Below are 12,010 nucleotides of genomic sequence, written 5' to 3' on the forward strand. Positions count from 1 at the left end.
GTTCTATTATTGTCATCATCTAGGATGAAATAATTACTTCTTTCTATAATTTGCTGTTTGATCCATTTGTTCTTTAAAATGAGGTTATTTAGTTTCCAAATAGTTTTAGGTCTATCTGTCCCTGGCCCATTATTGCATGTGGTTTTTATTGCATCATGATCTGAGAAGGATGTTTTCATTATTTCTGCCTTTCTGCATTTGCTTATTAGGGTTTTTATGCTCTAGTACATGGTCAATTTTTGTATGAGTGCCATATACTGCAGGGAAAAAGTATATTCCTTTATAGCCCCATTCATTTTTCTCCAAAGGTCTATCATGCCTAGGTTTTCTAACAATCTACTTACCTCCTTAACTTCCTTCTTGCTTATTTTCTGGCTAGATATATCTAAATCTAAGAGTGGGAGGTTGAGGTTTCCCACCAGTAGAGTTTTGCTGTCTGTCTTCCTGCAATTCATTCAACTTCTTCTCTAAGTATTTGGATACTGTTGTACTACTTTGTGAATACATATTTAGTATTGAAATTGCTTCATTGTCTATGGTACCTTTTAGGAGGATATAGTTTCCTTCCTTAGCTCTTTCAACAAGATCTATTTTTGCAGCTGCTTTGTCTGAGATAAGGATTGCTACCCCTGCTTTTATCCCTTCAGTTGAAGCAAAATGTATTTTGCTCCAACCTTTTACCTTGTCTCTATATGTATCTCTCTGCTTCAAATGAGTTTCTTGTAAGCAGCTTATTATAGGATTCTGTTTTTTAATCCACTTTGCTAATCGCTTATGCTTTATGGGAGAGTTCACCCATTCACATTCAAAGTTATAGTTATTAACTCTTTATTTCAAAAACATGACTCGATGCCACAGAGTAGGTTGCAAGGCCTTAATTGTATATATTTTGCAAATGTCACTAGGACCTCTTCCATCCTTATCAAGGGGAGAGCTAACCTTCTCTCCTTTCTCTCGCTCTCTCTCTTTCTAAAACACATTTTCTCCATTGTTATCCTACTCAATAAACTTCAGTGGTTCCCTGATGCCTTTAATATCAACTATAAATTCCTCTATTTGAATTTAGAAGTCCTTCAGAACATGGTTCCTTCATAGCTTCTTAGATTTTTCACCTTTTCACCCATTCTCTACTACAGTAATACCAGTCATCTGAATATTCATTGAACACCATCTCCTGTCTCTAGTGACTGATCCCCATGCCTGAAAGAGTGGAGAGTATTTGCAGTGGAAAGATGAAGTGGGAAGTCAAAATACAGAGAATTTAGAAGAGAAAAAGAAGAAAATGGAAGCATCAATTTTAGAGCCCTTTTCAAGAAGTTTAGTGATATAAGAGGAAAAACATAGGATGAAAAGTAGAGGAGATAATAGTATCAGGTAAAGGAGTTTTAAGAATGAGAAATGTTTCTGAGCAGCAGGAAGTAGTAACTTGACAGGAAGAATTTGAAGATTAGTAAGAGAGTTGAGAGAATAAGAGATGGCTTCCTATTTGATTGAATGGGATCAAGAGTACATTAGACCATTGAGAAAAGAAAATTAGTTTAGTGAAGTGAGATAAAGAAGAGGGAAGAAAGAATGTTTTGTCAATTATCTCATTTATTTTGGTGAAGTATGAGGCAAAATCATCTTCAGCTGAGAAGCTGGAGAATACTATGTGATGCTTATGGAGGGATAAAAGATTTTGAATAATAGCTGTGAAGAAGGCTCAGAGTAATCCAAGTATGTCAAGTCATAATAAGAATGTGATACGGGGACAAGGGACTCTCACTAAACAAGAGATCTGTTAGTCAATAAACATTAATTAAGTACCTATTTTGTACTAAGGGCTGTGTTTAATGCAGGGATGCAAATATGAAAATTAAGGAATTTACAAAATAAAAGAGGAAAGAATACAAAAATAAGGTAAAAAAATACAGAAGTAGAATATAGTAGAGGAGAAAATAGATGGTACTGGGGAATGATGGGGAAGTCAAATAAGACCAAATATGTGTAGTCAGAGAGTCAAAGAAGTCCAGAATAAGCAAAATCAGGTCAAAAATGAGTGCACTGTCCTGTGCCCCTACTTAAATCAAATTGCCCCCCATCAGAGTAGCAGAGGGTGTTGATGAGATAAAAGTATTGGGGCTAATTGGATATTGAAGTGTCATGAGCTATCCAGTAGTGAAGTATTGGGGGGGGGTATGGTAGAGAAGTAAAAGAGGTCTAAAATTCATGTAGCTGAGTAAGTTAAATTTCAAAACAAGGAAGCTAGTAGGAAAATAATATTCTTGAAAGAGGAGAAAGAATGCAATAAATGTGGGATGATGTCCTCAGAAAGAACTACTGAGTAAAGTGATTGAAGGTCATATTAAGGACAAAGGAAAGAAGGAAAAAATAAAAAGTTCTCAACATATAAAGGAATTTGGGTGTTCATAAACAAGGAAATGGAATACTTTTGGTGATGGAATATCAAGGATATGATCATCTCTGTGTGTAGCTGAAGTGGATTATAAGCAGTCATGGAAACCGAGTAGATTTTTTGAACCAGAAATTTGGACTATTTGAGGCATTATCACTATGCATAATGAAACCCTTAGTATGAGCTGGAATGGAAGGCACTGAAGGTAGGATGGATTTTCTAGGTACTCCTATATAAGCTCTGGGTCAAGCTCCCTTCATTCTGAAGTCAGTCTCTTATCCAACTGCCTGACCATGGCATCTGACTTTGATTCAAGGCCTTCTGCAGTACTCTGGAGTCTTTCCATAGATCAAAGGCAACCTTAAATTATCAGTTACTTGCATTCATATTAAAATTTGTCCTTCCCCATTCCCTCCATCTGGCTTCCTCCTAATGATATGGTATCCCACTGGTGACCCTTTCCAGTACTGATAATATTTTCACTTTGTTGCCCATTGTCACTTCCAGTCTCTCTCCCTTGTCTACCTATCACTTAGGAACCTCTCCTCCTTTGAGGTAAATTCAATCCAGTTTTAATTAATCAAGACTATGGTAGTTATTGACTACCAATCATAAAGGCCTAACATAGAAAGTGGTGCATAAGACAGACTTGAAGCAAATTGAAGGTTCCAGATGGAAGAGGTAAAGAGGAAGAACATTTCAGTTAAAGATAACAGTCATTGCAAAAGTACTAAGATGATATATGGAGGATACAGGTGAGCAACAGGAAGTATGTTAGGATAGCTGAGTTACAGAATGAAGAAGACCAATAGGAGAAAACAATGGGAAGATAGGATGGGGCCAGGTTATAAAAAGTTTCAAATTCCAAAAAGAGAAGTTAAATCTTAGAAATAATAAGACACTAGATTTGATTTCTGAACTTTTGAAAAATCTCTATATTTCTTGTTTGAAAGAAGGATTTTAGAGTCAAGAAACTGAAATTTTATTCAGGTAAAATATGTGTTACTATGTTATTGGAAAGAGAGAACTATATGGAAGGGTTATTATAGAAGTAGGAAAAACAAGATTTAGTAACTAGTTGGTTATACAAAATTGGTGACAGTGAGGAATCGAAGATAACTCAGGCTATGAACTCTGATTAACCAGAAAAATGGTGCTAATGAGTTTATATCTAGTTATTTTGTAGAACTTCCTTCTCTGACCAATTCATTCATACTATTTAATTCTTTTAAAAAATTTTAACATTTAAAATATTAAATTAAATTAAAATTTAAAATGAAATTTAAATTTTAAATTTTAAAAATAAATTCATGAAAATTATCATAAATTAATTTACTTAGTAACTATTCCCATTTAAATAAATTATTTTCAACTCAAGTACCATGATATTTTTCAGTTTCTGTTCCAATTATAATTCTGTTTTCATTGTTACAAACTTTGTTCATGTGATTCCATTCTTTTGGTTCTTCTTTCTTTGTTTAATATTATTTTATTATTGTCTTTCCATATTTCTTTGCTTTATTTATACTTATTTACTTTAATTATTCCATTTGCAACTGTACCACAACTTGTTTGTACCTACTTTAAATATGTGTGTATATATATATATATATATATATATATATATATATATATGATGTAAATATTTGAACAGATTTTTCTTTGTTGTAGTGGTGGTTTTGCTTATATCCTTTTCTAATCTACATGGTTGATTCCATTTTCTGCTCCCTCGTGTCTCTCCACACTGCTATTTTCCAGGGCAATAAGTGGGTCAGAGGTTGGTGGAACGGATGTGCCAAATGCAGCATTACAACACATGAGTAATTTAATGATAATTATATCAGGGTTTCCACAGTAAATATTTTCCACTTTATTCCTTGGCTATAATTCTAGTTTTGGTACCAGCTCATTGTAGACTTAAGTTCAGTCTCTCCCTTCCTTGCTACATCTGTAAAATTGAGATCCACTCTTGAAGTAGGGAAGACACAGCTGTAATTTGACCAATCAACAAGCATAATGCATTTTGTAAAGATACACTGTGGTAGTGCCAAGTATCCTATCAAATGATGCATTCAGAAAATCTCAATCAAAATCAAGTGTATATTGATAGATAATTGTTAGCACAAAGCAGTTGATAACCACTGTCAGAGAGGCTTCCTTGGCTCTACTCCGAGCAGCTGGTTTGTTTGAATTACTTATGTTGTACAGTAAGCTGTGCAATTAGGATGTGAGTGCCTATGTGCTTTATTCTAACAAAATTATCTCTTTACTCATCTGCTTGGTCATTAAATTTTATGTTGGAAGTTGAATGCCTAATAAAATTGCAGATTTTAACTGTCATATATCCTTTAAGAAAATATCATCTACCATATAGGTGCTATGAAAAGATGTGAATGATGGATGAAAGTGTACTAAATAATCATAACTAGAAAAGGAAAGTTGACTCTAGAGACACCCAGAAACAAATAATATAGTATTTTTCAGGAAGCTCTCCAGTGTTTGAGTATCTCAGAAGTTCTCTATTTGAATCTTCCTACAAAGAATGAATCCTTGACAAGTGATTATTTAGTTTTTGATGAACATTGTTAGTGATGAGGGATCAGTAACTCTTGAGGGAGTCCATTCAATTTCTGGATAAGTCTAATTGTCATGAAAATTTTACTTAACTTGAAATAAAATCTGTTTTCCTATTTCATTAACTTTCATTCCTCTCTGTATGTCTAAGGGCACACATTGTCTGCCTTCCATGAGATTACCCTTCAAATATTTGAAGATGCCATTATGTATCTCCTAAATTTTTTTTCCAGGTTACATACAATCCATTTCTTTCAAATAAGCCTAATATTCAGGGTTTTGAGTTTCCTCATCATTGTGGTCAATTTCTCTCCAATTTATCTTTGTCCTTTCTAAAAAGTAGTACTATCACTTAAATGTAATTCTATAGATATGTTCTGACCAAGACATAATATAGTAGAACTGTCATCTCTTTCATTTTAGAGCTAATACTTCAGTTAATGCAGTCTGAATCATGCTGGCTGTTCTGGCTGTCATCTCATGCTGCTGAGCAAAGAAGTTCCTACAGATTTTTCTCTACATGTCCCCCATCCTGAAACCTACACAATCGAATTTTTGGACACAAGGAAAACTTTACATTTATTTTGATTAGCCATCTTTTCATTAGTTTCCAACCACTTTTCCAGTTTGCCAGGATTGCTTTAGATTCTAATTCTTCAATCCCTTTGTGGAGGAAAGAAGTTAGATAATTTAACTAACTTTATTTTTTATTTGATGATAGACACAGAGTTATGTTCTGAGGTTTTTTCTTTAATATTTTCTTTTCACCTCTTTCATTTATGTTTCATCTTTCTTTGTTTTGTTTTTCTGCCTAAGTCACTGTATACCAGAACTCAGCTTTTTTTTCAACAACTACAGTCCCGTCCAATAGTGCATAGTGAGAGGCAGAATAATGTAATGGATAGGACTTTTAACTTAAGAGTCAGGAATATCTGGGTTCAAATTCTACCTCAGATCCTTATGAACTTTTTATCCTTCAGTTTCTTCATTTGTTAAATGAAAGGAATGTTCCTTTCTAAATCTATATATCTATGACTCAATGAACTATATAAACCTTGAAATTCCCAATGCCTCAGTTTTTTCTATTAAATGAAGGATTTGGACTTGATAGTATCTAATGGCACTTCTAGTTGTAAATGCTTGTTCCTAAAATGTTATTTCCTTCATAATCCGAATCCCCGCTAACCATTTCACAATTCCTTGAAGGTTTTGGACTTGATGGTCTCCAATGTGACTTCTAGTTCTAAATGTTTTGTACCTGAGTCATTTCCCTCATAACCTAAATCCTTGTTGATCTTTTAATAATTCCTGGAGAACTTAGTGCTACTGTCTCATATTTTTCCATCTGACCCTCTTTGGGGAGTATAAAACCTTCCAAGTTCTAGGGGATATTAGTAACCGAGAATATAGGATAGAAGTCCCATCTAAAACCTACATACACCCCGCTGTTTATCATTAGGTACCAATGCCAATGCAGGGGGAGTCTGGGGTCATACAATTTATTGGGTTGCCATTTCAGGGTTGACTGTGACTGTGTTCACTAGGGTAAGGTGCTATTAGATGATGTCATTTCATTACAGACAGCTAGGTGGTTCTGTGGATAGAAAACTGTACCTAGAGTGAGGAATGCCTGAGCTCAAACCTAGCCTGAGTCACTTACTAGCTGTGAGAACCTGAGCAAAGCATTTAACCCTTACTTGTCTGTGTTTCTTCATCTGTAAAATTGAGATAATAATAGAGGAGGATAATTTAGCCAGGAAGTGTCAAAACTGTGGATAAATTCAATCCCAAATCTGTTCAACCTATCTGCTGTATTTGACATTGTTTCCCATCTTCCCCTTGATATTTTCTACTTCATGGGTTGTCATGACACTAATCTCACCATGTTTATCTTATGATTTTGCTTTATCCTCAGCTCTTGAAAAATCCATCTCCCAATTCAACCCATTTCCTTTTCACTCCAGCTACCACCTTGGTTCAGAACTTTACCAACTTTCTCCTAGATTACTGCAACAGTTTCCTAATTGGTCTTCCTACCTCAATTATCTCTTCATTTCAATTCAACTTTTTTTAACCAATTTCTCTTAAACACAAATTTTCCCATGTGACTTGTTTGCTCTTACACCTAAGATAAAATATACCATCGTCATTACCCTCACATCATAGACTCTCACTCTTCCTTTAACTTGAAGATAAATGACCATCTACTATGTGAATCATTTCCTGGCTCCATCCCAATTACCCAATTAGTGCCCTCCCAACCAAATTATATTGAATTTAATTACTACTTTGAAAATATTTATATTTATTAACTTTATAAATGTTATGTAATCAAATGTGTGTGTATATACACACACATAAATACTTATTTGTTCTTAAACAATATATGTGTACTGTATATATATGTATGTGTGTGTGTATGTGTGTGTGTGTGTGTGTGTGCGTTTATTACTCTTATTCAGTCATTTCAGTCATGACTGATTCTTCTGGACTCCATTAGGGGTTTTCTTGTTAGAGATATTGGAGTGGTTTATCATTTTCTTTTCCCGTTCATTCTACACATGAGAAAACTTTCTTGCCCAATATTACACAGTCAGTATTTGAGACTGGATTTGAATTCAGGTCTTCTTGACTCCAGATCTGGTGCTCTAACTACTGAGCAACCTAGCTGCCTCTGTGGTATTGCAGATAAGTAAAATATATGTATGTGTTTGTATGTAATCAGTAGTTACTCTCATTAGAATGTAAATCAACATTAAGGCTTTTGTTAATTGGGATTGTTTCAATCTTTGAACATTCAATAACTTGTATAGTACCTGGCAGTACTAAATTCTTAATAAATATTTGTTGATTTGGGGATTGAGTAGAATGAAGATTTCAAAAAAATAACTGGATTTAATAGTTAAGAAATTACTAGTTACTTTGGAAAGGGTAGTTCCAAATGAATGGTGGAGCCTGAAGCTAGATTAAGAGAGACTGAACTATAAGTGGAAAAGTTGAGGAAATGGAAATAATCCATTTATGTGCTCTTTTTTTTCTCCCAGGAATTTGATTGTGAAAAAGAGGTGAGCTATAGAACGATAGCATAAACCACTATTAGAATCAAGTGAAATTCCTTCAAGGAATTACCTGGACATGTTTGTAAGAGATGGTAAAGAGCAAGTGACTAAAAAAAATTGAAGTGGGAGAGATGGAATGATCAATTAGGAAGCATTTTTAGTACCTACTCTGTGGCAGACAATGTGTATTCAAGTTGGAAAACTCTGAAAGAGATAAGTTAAAAATGGAGTCAGGATGATATTGCAAGGGATAACTTGGGCAAGGAGAATGTTCACCTTTTTCTTAGCTATTGGGGCAAAAGAGGAGACAATGGGGATTATGAAGGGAGAATTTGAAGTATGGAGGAGAGGAGAAAGAGCATGATAGATGGACTCTCTAGTATGTTGAAGAAAAACCCCAAATCACTTTCCACCTTAGAATCAATATAATAATAGCCTAGACTCTTAGCATTGAATGACTCTAAAAGTCCATCTTCCTACTTTCTTATAAAAGAACTCCCTTCTATAATATATCTGATATACAATCATCCATCTCTAATTCATAGATTCTTATGCTCTTTTTGTGCCATGGATATATTGAATAGTCTCATAAAATTTATGTATTCCCTTTTCAGAATATATTTAAATAAATGGAGAAAAATTCAGATTGCATTTAAAATTCTTAAGGGGAAAAAAGGTCACCTTCACTCATTGCTTCCATTTCATCATCTTCTAATTAACATGTTAGTTTCTCTTAATCTAGTTTCAGGCTCCACCATTCAATGGAACTGTCCTTTCCAAAGTGACCATGCTTAGTGAAAATATGGCATAAAAGGGAAAAGAACCCAGAAGAATAAAAATTTTATAGTAATTCTTTTTGTAGAGGCAAGGAATTGGAATCTGATGAATTGCCCATCAATTGGTGAATGACTAAACAAGTTATGATATATGAATATGCTGAGATAATTATTGTGATGTAAGAAATGACAAAGGAAATAATTTCAGAAAACCTGATGCAAAGTAAAATAAGAACTAGGAGAACATTATTACACAGCAAACAGCAATATTGTAATGAAAATCAACTGTGAGACTTAGCTAATAACTACAATAATCCATGATTCCAAAAGATTTATAACAAATGCTACCCTAGAGAAAGAACTGATCAATACAAATTGAAGCATATTTATTTTCACTTTATTTTTGTTTATGCATTTGCAACATGACTAATATGAAAATATGCTTTGTATGACTTCATATGTATAATGGGCATCATATTCCATGCCTTTGGAATGTATGGGGAAGGGAATTCAGGGACAGAATTTTGAAATGAAATAAAAAATACTGAAAATTAAAAATAAATAAAGGTCAAATTTATTCACTTGCAGGTATATATGGATCCAGGTTAAGAACTCCAGTTCTATTTGAACAGTTTTATTAATAGGTAGCTCATTTCTTTTTCATTAACTTCTTCTGTTGTTATGCCTGACATTTTATTAGCTTATGCCTGGCTAATTTTATGCATATATGTGACTCTTTTTCTAAAGGAAAAATAATGCTTATATTAGGGGGAAAGTACAACTATTGTCAGTTGTCTTGGCACAAATGCCTTTTAAATCTAGTTTTGTTCTTAGTGGTCACTGTTGAAGACCATGTGTTTACTGGAGTGATTGTGGGCATTTCACAGAAATGTCATATGGGAGATTCTTGTTTTGAATTGGGCTTGACCTGAATGAATTCTGGGTTTCCTCCCAAACCTTTTAAGATTCTGTAATTCCAAAGGAAAAAGGTGAAATAAGAAAGATACCCCTCTTACCAACTTGGCGAATATCAAGAAATAACAGCTGCAGCAGGGGCATGGCCTTGTGATTTGGGAGCAGCATATTAAGTAGTACTTCCTCAAACTGACTCTGATGATTTTGAGTCCATACAAACCTTGGAGAGCATTTGTGTATCACCTCTCCCTTTTAAATCTAAAAACACTTTGCTCAGAAAATTGTTAGAAGTAAAAATTCTCAGACAAAGATTAACCAGGAGACCTTGCTACAAATTCTATCAATTGAAGTGAGTGGTTGACATAATGTAGGGATTGGGCAAGCTATGTACTGGAGAGAAAGTCAGCAATATTAGTAGAGAGGAGCACTCATAGATATTTTTAATATGTTTGTGTTAAGACAAAAGAAAATCCTTTGCATTGTGCCAAAGAATTGTTCCTAATTGACTAAGACTTAAAGATAGCTGGATGAGCAGGAGTTCATTATTTTGGAATCTTGCCTCAACTTTGTTCTTTACTCATTTCTGACTCTATGTAACTCCATGGACAAGCCTATGGGGTTTTCTTGACAGATAAACTAAAGTAGTTTATCATTTCCTTCTCGTTGTCCCCATGTTACAGATGAGGAACTGAGGCAAATAGGGGTTAAATGACTTGTCCAAGGTCATACAGCTAGCAAATGTCTGAAGTCAAATTTGAACTCAGATCTTCTTGACTCCATTTCTGGTGTCCTATCCACTGTACAACTGACTTCCTCTTGAGGTGAGGGCTTATAGGATCCCTCTTAGCTTGAGAAAAGGAAGGTACCTTAGAGAACACCTTTAGATCTAATTTATAGATGAGGAAATTAAGATTCAGTAAAGGTAAATGGCTCACCCAAACTAGAAGTAGGTCAGCCGAGACTTGAATCCAGGTCCTCTAACTGGACAACTGTTGGGAACTATATGTATGGGAACATTGTGAATTATCTTCCCCTGGTGTCTTTGAACATCAGAACCTTGTTTTGCCAAGTACCACAGGAGTGGGAGTGGGAGTGGATTAGAGACTGGAAAGGTATTTAGGCATTTTTGTTTTGGTGAATAAATGGAGCACTTGGAGGAGATCTTGATGGAGTACTTCCCCCTTTGTTATCCTTGCCTCCCTCCCAACCTCACCTGGGGAAAGGATAAGGGAGTACAGAACTGGGACTCTACTTATTGATTGAATGGGTCCAGAATTGAGACTCAATAGACAACCAGCCTTTTCTTTTCTATACCCTCACTGTGTGCTTAGGTGATACCAATTTTGTGATTCTATGTCTGTATTTTTACTCTCTGTGGATAGTAAGGGTTAGTACTGTGCAATGTTCTGTTCTTAAAAGTACTCTTGCAAGAGCAGTTCCTCACTCTTTTGCTCTCTCCTTTTCTGATTGCCATACTGTCACAATGCTTTACCTCTGTAAGTTATTTCTTAGGTATCCTATACATAGAGCTTACTTTGCATATATTTGTTTCTTTGTGCCTTTCCCATTAGATTGTCAGTTCCTTGAGGATAGGGACTGGGGTTTCATTTTTTGTGGGGTTTTTTTTTATATTCAGCACTTAGCTTAGTAAACTGGAACATAGTAGGAGCTTAATAGATGTTGATTAATTAATGAAATATTTTTTTCTTTCACTGGTAAATAGGGAGAAGACTTTTGTGAAGTTGTATCCATAACAGGAAAGCATAATTGGGCAAAAAGGGATTAGCCATTCCTACTGAATTTTCATCCCATTAAAACTATTTTGGCTTTGAGTCATGAGGTCCCCATTAGAGTTTGTTGTCCTGAGCCTCTGAGCTAAATTCCTTGACTTTATATGAATCTCTGTTTTTATTTGTTTCCAAAATCACATTTCATTTATGTATTTGTTGGATTTTAGCTTTGAGGTGAATTTTGCTTAGAACTTTTCTAATTTTAGTTTACTCTTTCTCAATCATAGGTTAGGTGATGCCATTTTATTCAAGCAGTCCTCTCCTTTGGGGTTCTGGAGAAGGGTATAACTAGTAGAAGAGGCTGGAAGGAGATATCACATAGGCACTTTAGATTTTCTCTTTTTCTTTTTTAACTACTGATAGAATAGAGACCAAATAATCTCATTTATAAGTTTGGTTATCATGAAAAATAGTATACAAAGCATTTTTTTCTTATTTGTGTCTTGGGTCACCACTGCATGCAAATGACAAGATATCAAATAAAATAGTGTATTTTTCATA

General features: G+C 34.6%; 1 non-coding gene across 1 annotated transcript; it reads right to left on the reverse strand.

Moving 5' to 3' along the window:
- Nucleotides 1-833: 833 nt before the first annotated feature.
- On the reverse strand, nucleotides 834-960 carry LOC141503847 (U6atac minor spliceosomal RNA). Its single transcript, XR_012473146.1, has one exon. It is a non-coding gene; the product is annotated as a U6atac minor spliceosomal RNA (small nuclear RNA).
- Between the last annotated feature and the right edge of the window lie 11,050 nt (nucleotides 961-12,010).

This window comes from Macrotis lagotis, chromosome X (genome assembly GCF_037893015.1).
Source record: "Macrotis lagotis isolate mMagLag1 chromosome X, bilby.v1.9.chrom.fasta, whole genome shotgun sequence".
Lineage (NCBI taxonomy): Eukaryota > Metazoa > Chordata > Mammalia > Peramelemorphia > Peramelidae > Macrotis > Macrotis lagotis.